This window comes from Dipodomys spectabilis, unplaced genomic scaffold (assembly GCF_019054845.1).
Source record: "Dipodomys spectabilis isolate Male_0828 unplaced genomic scaffold, ASM1905484v1 ptg000043l, whole genome shotgun sequence".
Lineage (NCBI taxonomy): Eukaryota > Metazoa > Chordata > Mammalia > Rodentia > Heteromyidae > Dipodomys > Dipodomys spectabilis.
Window position 1 is genome coordinate 8,286,618 of NW_024870720.1, and position 16,315 is coordinate 8,302,932.

Here is a 16,315-nt window from a genome sequence, read left to right on the forward strand (position 1 = left end):
TTATCCTAGGCTAATATGGTTGCTGCACATTGGACTTTGCAGACAAGGACAGTTAATTTTGCTGACTGCTTATCCTCAGGGCAGGTCCAAGACCCAGTCCTACATTCTATACTTAACAATTTGTTAAATGAATTCCACAGCCTTGAACATTAGACTCCAACATAAACAACCAACTACAGCCACAAGTATTTGATGAGAACTAGTGATATGCTGAATATATTGTTAGATTCGGGAGTCTTTCTCAGAAACACATCTGAATGATACATGCCCCTTATCTCAGTTCTCTCCTTCCCTACTACACTGCTGAGTTCTGAGAGACCACAATGTAAATCTTACATCACTGAGCTCCCTTGGTAGGTTTGGACACTGGATGGGCTCCACAGGCCAGCAGAGAGCATGAAACGCCAAAGAATTCATGGCATTCATTCATTCTTGAACTTGTTCTGTGGCACAACACAGGAAAGCTGGGGCTAAGGTTAGGCCACTGCTCTACAGCCAAATGTGGCCATTTAGCTCTTCCTGGGTTTCACGCCCACCCCCCCCTTCCTCTTTGGTCCTTAAAAACCTGCTGTTGCCAACCCCAGAAGGCTTTGCCATCCCTTAGGGGTTCTTCTTAATCTTGCCCTCACTCCTGTAACTTCTTGGAACTCTCTGTCAGTCACCCCCTGGGTCCTGGACTGATGCAGACATGGATTATAGTTGTAATGTACAGCTCTCCTTTTATACCTGCTATACTCAAGAGATTAAAGATAACAGAAACCTTTTGTCATGCAGTTCTATAGGCTCGAAGACAAAAAAACCATCAAAGGGATGGCAGAGCCTCTAGGGGAGAAAACTCCCTTGCTCATCTAGTAAGATGGCCCTGACATCCCAGATGTGAGGCACCACAACTCCAGTCTCTGTCCTGTCCTCACACGGTGTTCCCACTTGCTGTGCTTCTGTCTAAATTTCCCCTTCTTCTAAGACTACCAGCTATACTGAATTGGGGCCTACCCTAAAGCCCTCATTTGAACATGACTAATTCTACAACGACATTAGACAATAAGGTCATATGCCAATATATCAGGAGTTAGAACTTCAATGTATCTTTTATAAGACACAAACAACATCATCACAATTGGCATGTATTTTGAAAAAGGCTGGTGTCTTATTAAAGTAAACAGAGACTAACAAAGGCCAGAAGGTGCCTGGCCACTTGTTTGCTGCAGGGCTGAAGAAGGGGTGGTAATAAAAGACATTTAGTTTCAGACATACCTAATGCCAGTATCTTTGTGAAGGCTGGAGAAGTCTCTTCCACCTAACATCATCTGAGAATTCCTAATAAACAACTAACTACTTTGGGCTGGACTCTAAGAATGATTCTGAGGACAGGTGTATGAATGCATAGAGTCGCTGTACCTTCAAGGAACTCGTAGGACTGTGAGGCCAAAACACTCTTTTGGCTAACTGTTGAGGAATGTCTGCCCCCAATGCTTCTCATTTCTCTGCTTTATTCAAGTGCTCAAATGTAATTTCATCTCTATCTGGTAACTCAAGGATGTTTACTCCAAATATCTACTGCTACCTTGATAGACACTTAAACTCTACTATTGCTAGTTGACCTATTCTATAAACACTCAAGACTTGTTTTGGGTCCTTCTCTTCCCACCTGGCCCCATGCTAGACTATCCTCATGACTAGAGGACTCACTTTTCTCCTAACCCACTGTCTAGTCTTTGTCACCTGGGTATAAATCAGAATAAACAAGCTTTGATTAAGGCCTAGAGATTCATCAGTCTTCTATTCAGGCTCTTTGCTGCACAGCCTGACACTGGGAATGGTGGCTCTGAGGGCTGGCTGGTACACTCTTTCTAGCATGGCTTTTTAGTTCTTGGAGGACTCATTGGGAGTGACATTAGTCCCTTAAGGTTTGTTGCAGAGGGGTTAGAGGCATGGCTCAGGTGATAGGGCTAATGAGCATCATGCATCAGATATCAAATTTGAGACCCAGTCTCCCTTACAAGAGGGGGGAAAAAGATTTGTTGAATAGCAGCAGCACTTCCAGTTCCTTGATGTTGTAGACCAGAAACTTCCAGAAGCTGTGTAGTATGTCCTTTTGTTTTCTTGTTTCCATAACCAGTGTTGGTAATCAAAATCTGGCCTTGATGGCCTTTTAATCTTCTTTGCACTCTGTGGTCAATATGCCTGTTATCTCTGATTTTGACAAGTTGGTCTGACTGGTGCCTCATGAACCTTTTGGTCCTCTTTTTCATGATTCTGGGCTTCAAGGCCTGAAGGTAGCCATGATGCCAAGAAAGAGATGGCTGCCTGTTTTGTAGGCAGCATCAAGCCACAGGGAAGAGATGAGGCTCTTTATTTACTAAAGGGAAAGTATTTCAGGACAAGGACAAGGAAAGGAGAGATATCCATTTCTGGCTTCTGAAAAGGCCTTCACCAGGCTGGGAATACGGCTTAGTGGTAGAGAGCTTGCCCAGCATGCATGAAGCCCTGGGTTTGATTCCTCAGTATCATATAAACAGAAAAAGCTAGAAGTGGCACTGTAGCAAGTGGTAGAGTGCTTTCCGTGAGCAAAAGAAGCTCAGGGACAGTGCTCAGGCCCTGAGTTCAAGTCCCAGGACTAGAAAAAGAAAAGAACAGAAAAAGGCCTTCACTGTTTATAGCTCTTAATCAATGCTTTAGTTCTCTCCCCTACACCATAATGGTTTTCTGTGTTTAAGAGTAATTATAGCTAACTTTGTTTAATTATAGGTTTAATTATAATCTGATTTCTGCAATAAAATCTTAGCTTCTTGAGGCCATAAATCCTACAGAGGTATCTTTAGCACAAGACCTGGAGTATGCTACTTAAAAAAGACCACTGTCTTTAGGGATGGGCTGGGAAGTATTGATTAATGGTACTAAAGTATGAACACTATTGCACAGAAGGGTTACTATAGATTATGCAATTGGCCATATTTTTCAGAAAGCTGGAAAAAAAAGATTTTGAGTGTTTTGCCATAAAGTGATCGCTGAGTGCCAGTGGCTAATAGCTATAATCCTAGCTATTCTGGTGGCTAAGATCCAAGGATAGAGATTTGAAGCCAGTCCAGGCAGGAAAGTCCAATTAAGCATCTTATCTCTTATCTCCAATTAAGCATCAAAAAGCTAGAAGTGGAGCTTTGGTTCAAGTAATAGCAGGATAGTCTTGGGTAGAAAAAAAAAGCTAAAGGAAGGTACAATGTCCCAAGTTCAAGCCTCAGTAATGGCTTGTGCATGTGCGCACACACAGATACTTTTATCCTAATTTAAACATTATGCAATATGTACATGTATTAAAGTATCATGAGTATCCCCTAAGTATGTATAGTTTTCTTGCCTTTGTGTATCAGTTAAAATTAACTTTATAATAATAAAAATATCTTGGCATGGTATGAAACATCTTATATACTTTATCCCATATAATTTTATAGTTGGCCTAGTAGGGAAAACATAATGCCAGAAGTTTCTCATATAGAACATGTGAACAGCTTTAGTAGTAAGGGATATCAATGCAGTCAGAAAGATAGCCTACTTGGTCCTGCATGCGTAAACCTTGCTCTTCACAAGACAGCAAAGTCTTCGTTTCTTGATAAACTTCAATGACTCTAACTCTAGAGACTGTCATGAACACCTGCACTCTCATTTAATCCAAACTAGTATGTGTGAGTTTCTCAGAAAACTTTAAAAAAATTAGTTTTTATCTAACCATGTACGCTAATTTTCTTACATATAATTCTTTTTAAAATTTACTAATCGTTAGTTTTAAAATGTGATTTAAAATGTGATTTACAGAGGAGTTTACAGAGGAGTTAGTTATGTAAGTCAAGTAATTAGTACATTTCTTTTTCAAGTATGCTAATTTTAAATAAAAATGAATTTTATCATTACTTCTAGACAAATTATTAGAAAAACCATCAGCAGTAGTTTTTATACAAAGTCATGTATTACTAATGCTGAAGACTATTTTTGTTTCCTAGAAGACTATTATTATTTCATCTGTAAAATTCAGTGTGGGCTGGGAAGGTGGCTCAGTGGTAGAGTGCTTGCCTTGTATGCATGAGGCCCTGGGTTCAATTCCTCAGCACTACATAAGCAGAAAAAGCTGGAAGTGGTGCTGTGGCTCAAGTGGTAGAGCGCTAGCCTTGAGCTGAAGAGCTGAGAGACAGTACCCAGGCCCAGAGTTCAGGCCCCACAACTGACCACCCATCCCACCCTTACCCCCCCAAAAAAACTGTTACAGTTAATAGTACATAGAAAATTAACCAAAATTGTAAGATGAAAGAAACTAACAATGTTAAATATAAATTAAAAAATTTAACTTTCAGGGTACCAAGTCATTAGTGATCTTAAATGATGCTTATTTTAATTGCATGTAGAATGTTCAACTTACTGTAAAGACTACATTAAATAATTAATAAGACTCAGTAGAATTAGACAAGATGTCAATTCTTGACCTGACACCAGGAGGGCAGGGTATTGACTTAAAGTTAGGTGAGGTATTCTACAACCTTTGGTTCAAGGACTGGGACACCTTTGGGAATCCTATTACTATAGATAATCCCAATCTTTAAGAAGTAGTCAGGTATGTCTAGATTGAAGAATTGCCATAAATATCTAACAGCTATCATCACAGAGCCTTTAGCCACTAACATACCGAACCAGAGATTCATAGCTCAGTGGGTTATGGATAGCCACATTGCTGAGGCGCAGGGTCTTCCATCTAAGGGTAAAGATGAGGACCCTCAAATATTCATTCAAATAACTATAGGACTGAGAAGGTTCTGAGTGCTACCCAGTAGAGTACTGTCTGAGCCTTTTGCATTCCTCAGAAAAGAATCATGGAGAGAGTGCAGGGAAATAGCCTCTCTCTCCCATCTTAAAATACAGAACACCCTGCTAGAGGCCAAAGGGCAGTGGCTCCCAACCCAACACTCAAGTACAAGAATGGATTTTATGTAGCCTTAGCAAGTAGTAATCAAGAAAAGACCTAAATTGAAATGAATTCACGATATTTTAAAAGAAACTTGTGTTTTATGAATCTCAAGAACATCGAACATAGGCAGTTTCTAGGAGGAACCCTAGGCAGATAAAAAAACACAGCCTGGGATATTCTTGTATTCCAGAAAGATTTGGGACCTCAAGCTAGGATCTACTATAGTGTGTGACAAGACCTAAAAATGACCACCAGTCCAGGGCCAAAGAGGCATCCATTTCTGATCATAAGGAGCCTAAGTTTTATTGGAGAAAGATAACACAATATGCATACGAGTTCCCATCTCCACGCTCCAGCACTCAGGAAGTATGACACAGTTATGTGGCATGTGGTAAAGAGATTCAAAGAAGTGGCACAGGAGTCTTCGCCTCTTTCATGTGATAGACTAAAGATGCTCTCTTTTGTACCTGTAACCAAGTGTTGATGCACAAGATGGAAGAAAAGAGCCTATTGCACAGAAAGAGCCTATTGCACTGTTTTCTTGACCTTGGGGATGTAGCTTAAAAACAAGCTTAGAAATCTGTGGGCCGACCAAGTTAGCAAATATGAGCTTTATCTTAAATCAGGCAGCTTCGAGGCTGCACCAAGTCACACCTTATTCCAGTCACACATGCTAGTGAAGGACATTTGGCGCCTGTTTCACCACAGCAGACTCCATGCTGGATATAACTTAGATTTGTATTGGGTAACAGTCACTTTTCAACATAAGTGTGTATCTATAGCCTGTAGGATCATCTATTGAGAGAGGAAAACTGAAGACAAACCACTGCAGAAAATCACTCAGTTAATTCATTTGTGACTACTTGCATAGGTAATACAGACTCCATGGAAAGCTCAAATAATGAGTGTGTGTGTGTGTGTGTGTGTGTGTGTGTGTGTGTGTGTGTGTGTGTGTGTGTGTGTGTGTGTGTGTGTGTGTGTGTGTGTGTGTGTGTTTAGAAAGACTAGGTCAAAGCCCACCAAAAAGTAAGGAAGTGGGTGGGTAGAAGAGGAGTGAAAATGCTGAAGGCGGTGGTCAAGATGCATTGTATTCATAAACTGCTTTGTTAAAATGGTACCACCTTTGTACAACTAAAGGTAATTAAACATTTTTTTAAAAAAAGAAAATCACTGTCTTGTCAGCAGGTTCTGCTGTTGAAAATATCCAATCCTAGTTATACTTAACTTAGTACTTTTTCACAGTTATTAAGCATCACTGAGTAGTTATCTCCCTTGGGGAAAAGGCATGGAAAATTACCAAACAAGGATCAATTGAATTGTGAACTACAAAAAGGTCTTTTGTAAGGTAGTCAGGTCATACAAGCTCCTCTAGTTCCCATCCTGCACTCAGCTCTACAATTCCTTGGCTGTCTTTGTCATCATGGAATTATTAAGATTTCACGCAAGTAAACAAAAAGCTCATTTTATCCAAAATCCCATTTCACTCAATAACTAATTCCAAAATACATTAGGAGAAAAATATTCTAATTCAAGACAACAATGAAAAACAAAGAGAATTGTTCATTAAAGTCAATGAGCTCCAGATTTTTCAGTAAAAGTATATGAAGTGCATCTTTTTAAAAATGAAGATGTACCCAGGAACAGAAATGTCAGAGAAGGCCTGACACAGGAGCTACAGATTCACAGCCTTTCTCTGCTCGGCCATCTGAGGTCACCTGCCATTGAGATAGCTTCTCATCTGTACAAATTTGAATTCTGAAAATGCTAGATACTTTATTCTGCTAACAACACTTCTCTAAAAAAAGCGGGGAGGGGTGTGAACGATTAGAATTCACACAATAAATCAGAAGTCACTAGAAATTAATATTTTTTAGAGCTTCTAGCCAACTAAAAATCTAGCTAACTAATAAGACTTGGATCTGGGTGCCCATGGCTACAGTGACTTGGTATGCTGAGATCCAGAGGATCAAGGTTTGAAGCGAGCCTGGGCAGAAAATTTCACAGGACTCATCCCCAAAATAACCAGCAGAAAGCTAGGCTGGAGGTGTGGCTCAATTGATAGAGTAAGCCAAGCAAACAAACCAAGTGACCTTGAGGCCCTAAGCTGAAGTCCTAGCAGAGCTACCTCTCCCCTGCCACAAAACAAACAAATAAGATTTGAGCCAACAGTTGTGGTGACCTATGCTTGTAATCTCTGTACTAGGGAGGCAAAGGCAATGGCATCATGAGTTTGAGGTTACATGGTGACACCTTTCTCAAAGAAAACAAAGCAAAAATTTTAAAACATGAAGATTTGATGCTCAAGATACAATTCACATCACTGGACAAACAGTGGGCAGGATTTTAAGATGGGCCTAAGATCCTTGCTTTCTGATGTAATAATGCTCAGAATTCTTTCTTCCCCATACATATGGACAAAACCTATAAATACTGTCCTGTGATTATGTTAATCTGTAAGGTAGAGTTTTTGTCTTTTAAGGTCCCTGATCAATTGTCTCAGAGCTCATAAAAAGAGATTCTCCTAGGTGGGCCTCATCCAATCAGGCAAGATCTAATGGAGAGAGGTAACAGCAGTCCGAAATCACAGAGTTAACAAAAATAAATCGTATTATTTTTAAAACCTCCGTATACAATGCAATGGGCAGAAAAGCAAAACAACCACTCTTTCTCTTCCTCTAGACTGAACTTCAGTAACCCGTGTAAACAAAGGGAGAGACTGGAGAGACCGAGGCTGCCCTTCCTTCCTGCTGTCCACTCACTAGGATACACAGCATTAGGGGTGATCTCTTCCTTAACGTAGGGTTCTCTTCCCCAAAGATGAAGTATCAAAGCTCCAAAAGTGCTTCCACTTATTCAGAAACAGCAAGTAGAAGACGAGGAGCCTTCTCCCGCCTCTTAAACCCTAAGACCCTAAGAGGAAAGGTAACAACTGACAAGGAGTAGCAGCAGAGCTGCTGGAAATTTTGTGTTTTTCTCCTTTTAAAAAAATCTTTTGGGGGGCTGGGAAGGTGGCTCAGTGGTAGAGCGCTTGCCTTGCATGCATGAGGCCCTGGGTTCAATTCCTCAGCACCACATAAGCAAAAAGAAAAAAAGCAGGAAGTGGCTCTGTGGCTCAAGTGGTAGAGCGCTAGCCTTGAGCTGAAGAGCTGAGGGACAGCGCTCAGGCCCAGAGTTCAGGCCCCACGACTGGACCAAAAAAAAAAAAATCTTTTGGTAAAGAAATATAGTAAATATTAACAGTAACGATAATAATATACTTTGTACTGGAATTTTTTAAAGTTACATCCTCTTGGCATATTATATACATAGTATTATGGCTGAGACACTTAAAGAAGAAAACTATTAATGAAATGCTGTCTGCCCAGGCTTGTTTACAAGGCATCCCAAAAATTCTTCAGTTGGAGAAGGTAAGTCTGGCCAAAGTGCTAGAGTATCTGCCTCGCAAGCACAAGTTTCTAAGTTCAAACCCTAGTACCACTAAAAAATTTTTTTTTCATCTAAGTACTCTAAAAACTGTTTGCACTGTGGCACTGTGGTTCAAGTGGTAGAGCACTTGCCTTAAGCTAAAAAGCTCAGGGACAGTGCCCAGGCCCAGAGTACAAGCCCCATGACCGACCAAAAGAAATGTTTGTACAAATTCTAGACAAGTACCAAGTACAAGAATGTTTACAGAAGACTGAACTATTAAGAGGAAAACAAAAAATAACCTGAAAGCCTATCAACAGAATATACAATAGAATAGAACACAAAGAAATAAACATTCTAGATCAACATTCAACAGAATGAATTTACAATCTTGAACTATACTTGCCTAGTAATTCCAATTCCATTAGAGCTGTGGTCAGAGGTCCCTAATAATAAGGTCTGCTACCAAGCCTGTGACACAGCAATCTTCGAGCTACTGTTTGCTTGTTTAAGGGTCTCGTTATCTGACCTCTGAAAAGCTTTGTAGGCTTTTTGGGACTCAATTCCTCATGCTTGTAAAATGCACATAATAATAGCAGTCCCCAAGTGAGGTGTATATATAAATATTACTTAGAATAAAGGCCCTAGAAGGCTTAGCTCTAAGTATTATCATCCCCAATAAATTGATGGGGAATAAAGACAGTGTAATCCCATTTATATAAAACAAAACCAAGAAGCCACAGCCATGGTATCCCTTTCTACCAACAGTTTCTTTCTATGGAGGATACCAGTGGAATGGGAACAGGATATATTTTAACCTGTAAGCCTTTCCATCAGAATTGTCTGAATCCTTTATACCCTGAATCATCCTCACAGGCTTTCTCCAAACTCTCATTTTCCCCTGCTCTTAACTCCAATATAAAGGCATTTCACTCATATTATATCTCCAAAATTACTCTCCTCTAGTCATTGCCTTTTTTTTTTGCCTTTAATGCTGGGAATGGAACCCAGGTCCTTGTGCATGCTAGGCAAGTGCTCACCCACTAAGGTACAGCCTTAATCCTCCTTGAAACCAAATCTCACTTGTGCTATGAATCATGGGGCCCAACTCTTGATCCTCCAAGTATGTGCCACCATGCCCAGCTATGAATAACCTCTGTATAGTAAATTCATTACCATCTTCATTTTTTTGTACGTCTTAGCTTCTGTCCATAGCATTTCTGGACACTTTGTCCTAAAATACCTGCGCAATCTGGCATCCAGGAGATGACACCCACCTGACGGCCCACTGCCCCTCACTTAGCAGTCCCCTTCACTACTGTATTCCTCCTCTGGGGCTTTCAGTGTGCACCTGTGGCCTGCTCACTTTACTTGTCCTCCAGGCCATCTCGTCTGTACCACTCGTTTATCCCCACTCACATCCCTGGACCACATTCATTCTCTGCCCTCTCTACAATGTCAACTATCCCTTTGGTGTCAGTACTTTGGAGATATGGAAGCTACTTTATCCAAGGCTTGATCATTCCACTTCCATTGTTCCATCATTTACCTATCCAGTTATAGAAACCATGTCTTAGGGCATGGGCGCTTCCTCATAAATCCCTCCTCTTCATCCTAAATAGAATCCTAGAACACTTAGCTCACATCTGCCTCTTCCCTCCATCTCCACTGTTCTTCTTTGCAGGCAGGTGGACAGTGGCCTCAGAACTGGCTTCCAGCTCTGAGTCTACACTGCATAGATGCAGAGGAGCCTATTGGTAAAATTTGGGGTGAATCTATGAAGGTGCATGATTGAGAAATTTTACTGAATCATGAACACCAACAACAAACCATACTTTGACAGATATATGATTTTACCATCACCAGAAACCTGGTATTCATATTGTGACACAGCCACAGCATGCTACACACACACACACACACACACACACACACACACACACACACACACACACACACACACAATTTGCTGTCTCTCTACTTTGGAATTATAATTAACTGTTGAGTGACTCTCCACATAATCTTATCATTTAATAGAATGATATACTACTATATCACATCTGTGTGTTTACTATTTTGACAACTGTATCTCAATACAACAAGTTTCCTTGGTAATCCTACCTGTTCTAATAGATTAGTACATTATTCTTATGAGGTGTCTTTAAGCTTACTGCACAATGAAGGTCAAGAATATCTACTAGCCTATTTTTCCTCCTTATTCTCAAGACACAAACTCAATGTTGTCTTCATAAAATTTCTCACCATCTTGCCTGTGTCTTATGACCACACCAGATACCTATGACCTCACTCGATCCCATGTTCCCCAGATTACATATTAGCAACTCAAGGTTGCCAGCATCGAGTCACCCCAGTGTCTTTACCCACACTCCCAGAGGGAATATCCATCCTTTATCCTACCTGCTGACAGAGCTAACCTTATTCTGTCCTTCTGTTCTTACAATCATTAACCCCTCAGAAAGCTGTCTCGGGAGTCTCAGACAAGATTCTTTGCACTCTAGGAGCTCCAGAATGTTTCGGATGATTAGTAAATTGAGTCTCTACAGTTACCTTTGGGCAGTGGAGTTACAGATGATGTAAAGTTGCATGTTTATGTTTATTTGTATTGTTAAACTTGTGAACATATCTTGTTTCATGTGGTTAGTAAGTTACCAAAATTTCTAACTATTACACAACAAATTAACCCCTACGTGGTAAGCTATGTTAAGCAGAGTTAACTGTGGTTCATTCAGCATGATTATTCTTAGAAGAGAAAAGCAGAATTTTTCAAGAGGTTACGAAAGGGATTATAGGACCCACATATATATTTCAGCAAGCTTGGTGCCACACTGAGGGAGGCAGCTATGACCAAGGCAGAGCCTTGTAGGTTGAAACTACCTTCATTATCTATTTATTTTTTGTGTTGGTCATGGGGCTTGAACTCTGGGCTTGGGTCGGTCATGGGGCTTCAACTCTGGGCTTGGGTGCTGTCCTTGCGCTCTTCAGCTTAAGGTGAGCGCTCTACTGCTTGAGCCACAGAGCCACTTCTGGTTTTCTAGTGCTTTATTGGAGATAAGAGTCTCACAGAGTTTCCTGTCTGGGCTGGCTTTGAACCGTGATCTCCTGAGTAGCTAGAACTACAGGAGTGAGCCACCAGCACCCAGCTATCTTCATTATGTTTAAAACCAGACTCTCATACTCAGTATATTGACTGACTAATCCACAAATGGTAAGGAAGAAGACAAAAAAATCAGGGCAATTTTTGTTATTATTAAGGTGGATTTCTTATCAGATGCACTGAAATTAAAGTGATATCTATCTATCTATATCTATATATATATCTATGTTTCCATTCTGTTGCAGTTTTACCACACTAAATCTTTAAGTCTTGAATAAATAAAAAGATAACAACACAAAACCAGTTAATGAGAGTTGAGGCAAAGCCGGGTAAAAAGATGAGTATCAATAATTTCTGCCAAGTTGAGCAAAGTAATATTTCTAGATATAAGTTGAATTGCATGATATTATCACTGAAAATAATGACAAGTCCACAGATTCAATTTATATTTCATTAAGGTAACAAGGCATTTTGCTTTGAACAAAAGCGTTCAGTGGGAATGAACCTGCTGGTTCATAGTCTCTTGATCATGTATTCTTTCTACTTGGGTAATTTAATAGGTTGCCACATTCTACATGTCCTCCTCCCCGTCCTGAACCAGAGAAGAAATTAGAGACACATAAGAAACTAAGTAAACAGACTGTAGTCCACAGACCACAATTTCTAAACTTCAACTTCTGGACCACAGGAAAGCTAAGAACTGGACTTCAGGTAATCTTTTCAAGCTATTCTACCAACAGAGAATTGCCTTGCTTTCTTTATATATGACTCCCCCTGCCCATACCAGTTAACAAAACAGTAAGCTAAAAAAAAAGATCCAAAGCAATCTATAAGACACTGTTTAGGATCAGAGACTATTAACAACCTGTACATGCCACTCTCAACTGCTCTGCTTCCAGCATCCTCTAGGGTTCAGAGTACCATTTCTCCTCTTCACATGTTCCCAGATCAGCTCTCCTTGCAACTCCAAGCAAGACTACAGCTTCCTATTTAAACTAGTTTAATTTAAAGTGGCCTAAATAGAATCAGATTTTAGATGGGACCATGCAATGCCATTTTCCCACACACCTTTGCCACAAAACCACATTGCTAAAGCTTCACATGCAAATGGTTTCAATACTTCTTCAGCTGGATGAGCTGGGACAAGGCAGCTATGAAACAAACAGCAGACTGCCTGCAGTTTGAAAGAGACTGATACATCATCTGCCCTACTCTGCACAAGAATTATGATCTAGAAACAAGGATATTTGGACCATGAACCTGCCATTTTAATCACCACCCATGAGAACCGCTTAAGTAGCCAAAAATCTTCACAACTCTCTCTTTCAAACACTAATTAAATCCTTTAATCACCAAATAAATATGAAAGGGGAAGATCCAAATTACGGAAAATAATTAAAATTACATTTAGGAGACAAAAAACTCTTCCCAAGGTTCAAAACCCTGAAGGGGCAGAGCTGGAGTGGTGGAAATCGATTTTGTGAAAAGCTATTAAAGAGTGCTGCTTTCATCAAAAAAGCCCTCCCCCTTTTAAACATAATCGATAATTAAGGAAAGCCAAAAATCTTATCAGCCAAAATGACTGAGGAACATTTTAAAATACAATACCAAGAATAAAATTAATGTCTCCTCAGAAATTATTACTTTTAAGAGACTCCTAGGTAAAAATTTTAACTTTTTTTTTAACAGCCTCACTTGGAAAGAGCTCAAAGGTTAGCAATAGGGGATCATGTATGTATCAAAATAATACATTTATATTTTTATTAAACTGTCTAGTTTCCTGTCAAAGGTTAAACAAATGTCTTGGAGGTTGTCAAGCAGGAAAAGTACCTCAAATTTTGACAGTATAATTGTTTGTTTCTTCAGTTAAGCAAAAATTTTAATCTAAAGTTTCTAATTGACCTGCAGGAAGCTTTGATGATTGACTACAAATTATACTGAACCTGTTCTTATTTTAATGTGCCTTGTTCTCTTAGATATTGATTTGTACCCTAAAGGATAAAGAGGTCTGTTTAATATTTCAAGAGACTTTTTTATTTAGATGATGTTTCAATCCAATGACTTTAACTCTTTGAAATGTGTTTAGATAGTCATCTTTTCTGGAAAATAAAGCATTCAGCATAGTTTCTATGTGTTGAATTCCTTATCTAGATCATGAGAAGGCCCATGAGCTTTTGGCTGGTGACCACAAAATGGAAAAAGGAGAAGAGCTTTAGTCAGCAGTAGATAATGCCACAGCCCTAACTAGGATACTTTCAATTGTGACTCATTCAGTCAACCATCAAGGATCTTCCTAAGAACCTACTCATCCTAAGCATGTGCTGACCACCTCTCTATGATAAGACAGAAGGCAACTAAGAATGCAGAGATAAAACTGAAGACCCTTCAAATGGTCAGATTCTGTTGCCTTCCACCATAGTGCAATGAGCTTTTACAGCCAAACACTGCCTGTTAGATAAAATGTCTAAATATGAATAATTACATTCAGGATTATTTTCAGAATTGAATAATATTTGTGGACAGATTGTTTTTCTGCTGGGTGAGAAGTAGTCAGCATGACTGACTGTGCCCCTAGAATAGTTCAAAGCCAATTCCTACATAGGAATTTCAAAGCCATATTATAGACACACATACAACCCCAACAGCTGTAGAACCGGATTCCAACTAAGATGTGTTATTCTCACTGCACTTTGCCCAGAGCCCTTATTTCCATACACTGTGCTTGAATTCAAGTGAACGCAATCTTAATTCTACCCAACAACCCGCCCTTTTGTAATGCAGTGAGAGACTAGCATGATGTACTTACAATTCAGACCCAGGAGATATAAAATAAGAAGTTTCTTTCTGCTATCTATAATCTTTATTCCTCTAGATTTTAAAAGATCCAAATGGTGAGTGAGAAATATGTGGATTTTTCAGTGGGGCAGAGAAAAGGAAGTTGATAATACAAACCATTTTTCTACCTTATTTACAGGAACAGCATACCGTCAACTGATTATTATTACTTGCCTTGACTCTCAAGAGAGACAGCCATCCCACAATGTCTTGCCTTCTCCCACATAAGCTAAGAGAGGATGCACACAGCCCTTGATTGCTTGCAGATGCACTTCAGAGTAGGGGTAGACCATGCCCCTTCCAGAAGGGGACAACTCCTCAGGAGAAAGGTTTCACTTCTTGGAATTTATGCTCCCCCAAATCATGGTCTCATCACCATAAAAAATAATGTATAGATAAGCTTAGTAGAAATCAATAAAACACTAGAGTTTTCAATTTCCCTTCAGTAGAGTGGAAAGAACATTTCTCCTCCACCCCAAGGCCATCCCAAATATTTCAGTTTTTCAAACCTAGCCATGTATTTACTTTATTAATTTCCTTGTTTGACTATTCACTTCTGCATGCTGGTAGCTGTGCATATATTGCAATACTATTCTAAGACCTCTTAAATGATGTTCTCTGCTACTGAGCTTGAGTGATCTCTGGATCACTAGAGCTTCACAGGCAGAGGATGTGTTTTGCTGCAGCGGATGCTGTTGGATACCACAATGGGAGACTAGGTATCATCAGTTATCAGACTTTTTTTTTTTTTAAACTGTGACCACGTTCCATTGGAATAGTGAAAAACATGGCATACATAGCCAATATCCAAGTTCCAAGTTCTAGATCTGTTGCTTGGTTGTTCTGTGAGAAAGTTAAAAATTTCTTAGCCTCTTTTTCCTCATTTTTTTTTCTTTTGTGAGGATGTTTGGGCTTAAAATCAGTGTCTTGCACACACAGCTTTTTTTGTCCATGACTAGCACTCTACCATCAGAGTCATACTTCTTTTGTTGTTAACTGGAGATAAAACTCTTGAAGATTTGTCTGTCCCAGCTGGCTCTGAACCTCTATCTGTAGACTTCAACCTACTACCAGGATTATAGGTGTGAGCCACTGGTGCCAGGCTTTCCCCCTCATTTTTAAAATGGGCTCAGATCAGTTTCCTCACTTCTATATGAAGAGTTCATCAAACATCACAGAGGGGGGAAAAAAACTATCAACAGTGTCCCTAATGACTCTAGGGAAGAATCCCTGGGAGGATTAAATTCAGCCATATTCAAGTATAAGTCTATGGTGAGATAAAAAGAAAAACACAACGACAGCTTACACACAGTAAGCATCAGCTCTCCTTTTAGGTACAGACACCAATGGTTAGGTCGACCTTCCCTCACTTTCTGCCCATTTCACACAGAATGAAAGCAGAGGATTTTTTTTGGGGGGGGGGGGGTCCGGTCGTGGGGCCTGAACTCTGGGCCTGGGCACTGTCCCTCAGCTCTTCAGCTCAAGGCTAGTGCTCTACCACTTGAGCCACAGCGCCACTTCCGGCTTTTTTCTTTTTGCTTATATGGTGCGGAGGAATCGAACCTAGGGCCTCATGCATGGAAGGCAAGCGCTCTACCACTGAGCCACCTTCCCAGCCCCAGAGGATTTTCGAATACTTGAATAACTTTTTTTTTTCCCAGCCAAGACTAAACATGTAACTTTATTTCACAGTTTTAAACCCATTGGTTCTAACAGGGAAATACAATGCATAAATTCTAAGAGTTGAGGGTGGAGGTACAGCAGCTCAGTGGCACAGTCATGTACAAAACATAAACTACAAGCAAAAATGGGGTTGACCCTGCTCAAAAGGAAATTTACTCATTACCTGACTTACATAACTATAACCTAGTGTACATCACATTTACAGTACTTGGTAACCAGCTTTATGTTTAAGAAAGCAAACTGGGCTTATTAACCGAGTCAGCTTTAAAGTATAAAATTTATGAACTGCCCATACTCTAGCTTTTGAAAATTGAATGTTTTCCCTC

The 16,315-nt window shown here is 39.9% G+C and overlaps 1 protein-coding gene and 1 pseudogene across 5 annotated transcripts in view; both read right to left on the reverse strand.

Moving 5' to 3' along the window:
• The window catches only part of Apbb2 (amyloid beta precursor protein binding family B member 2), a 275,577-nt gene that overhangs the window by 111,174 nt on the left and 148,088 nt on the right, over positions 1-16,315 (reverse strand). The gene's annotated exons all lie outside the window — the stretch shown is intronic.
• On the reverse strand, positions 1,780-10,674 carry LOC122106799 (annotated as a pseudogene).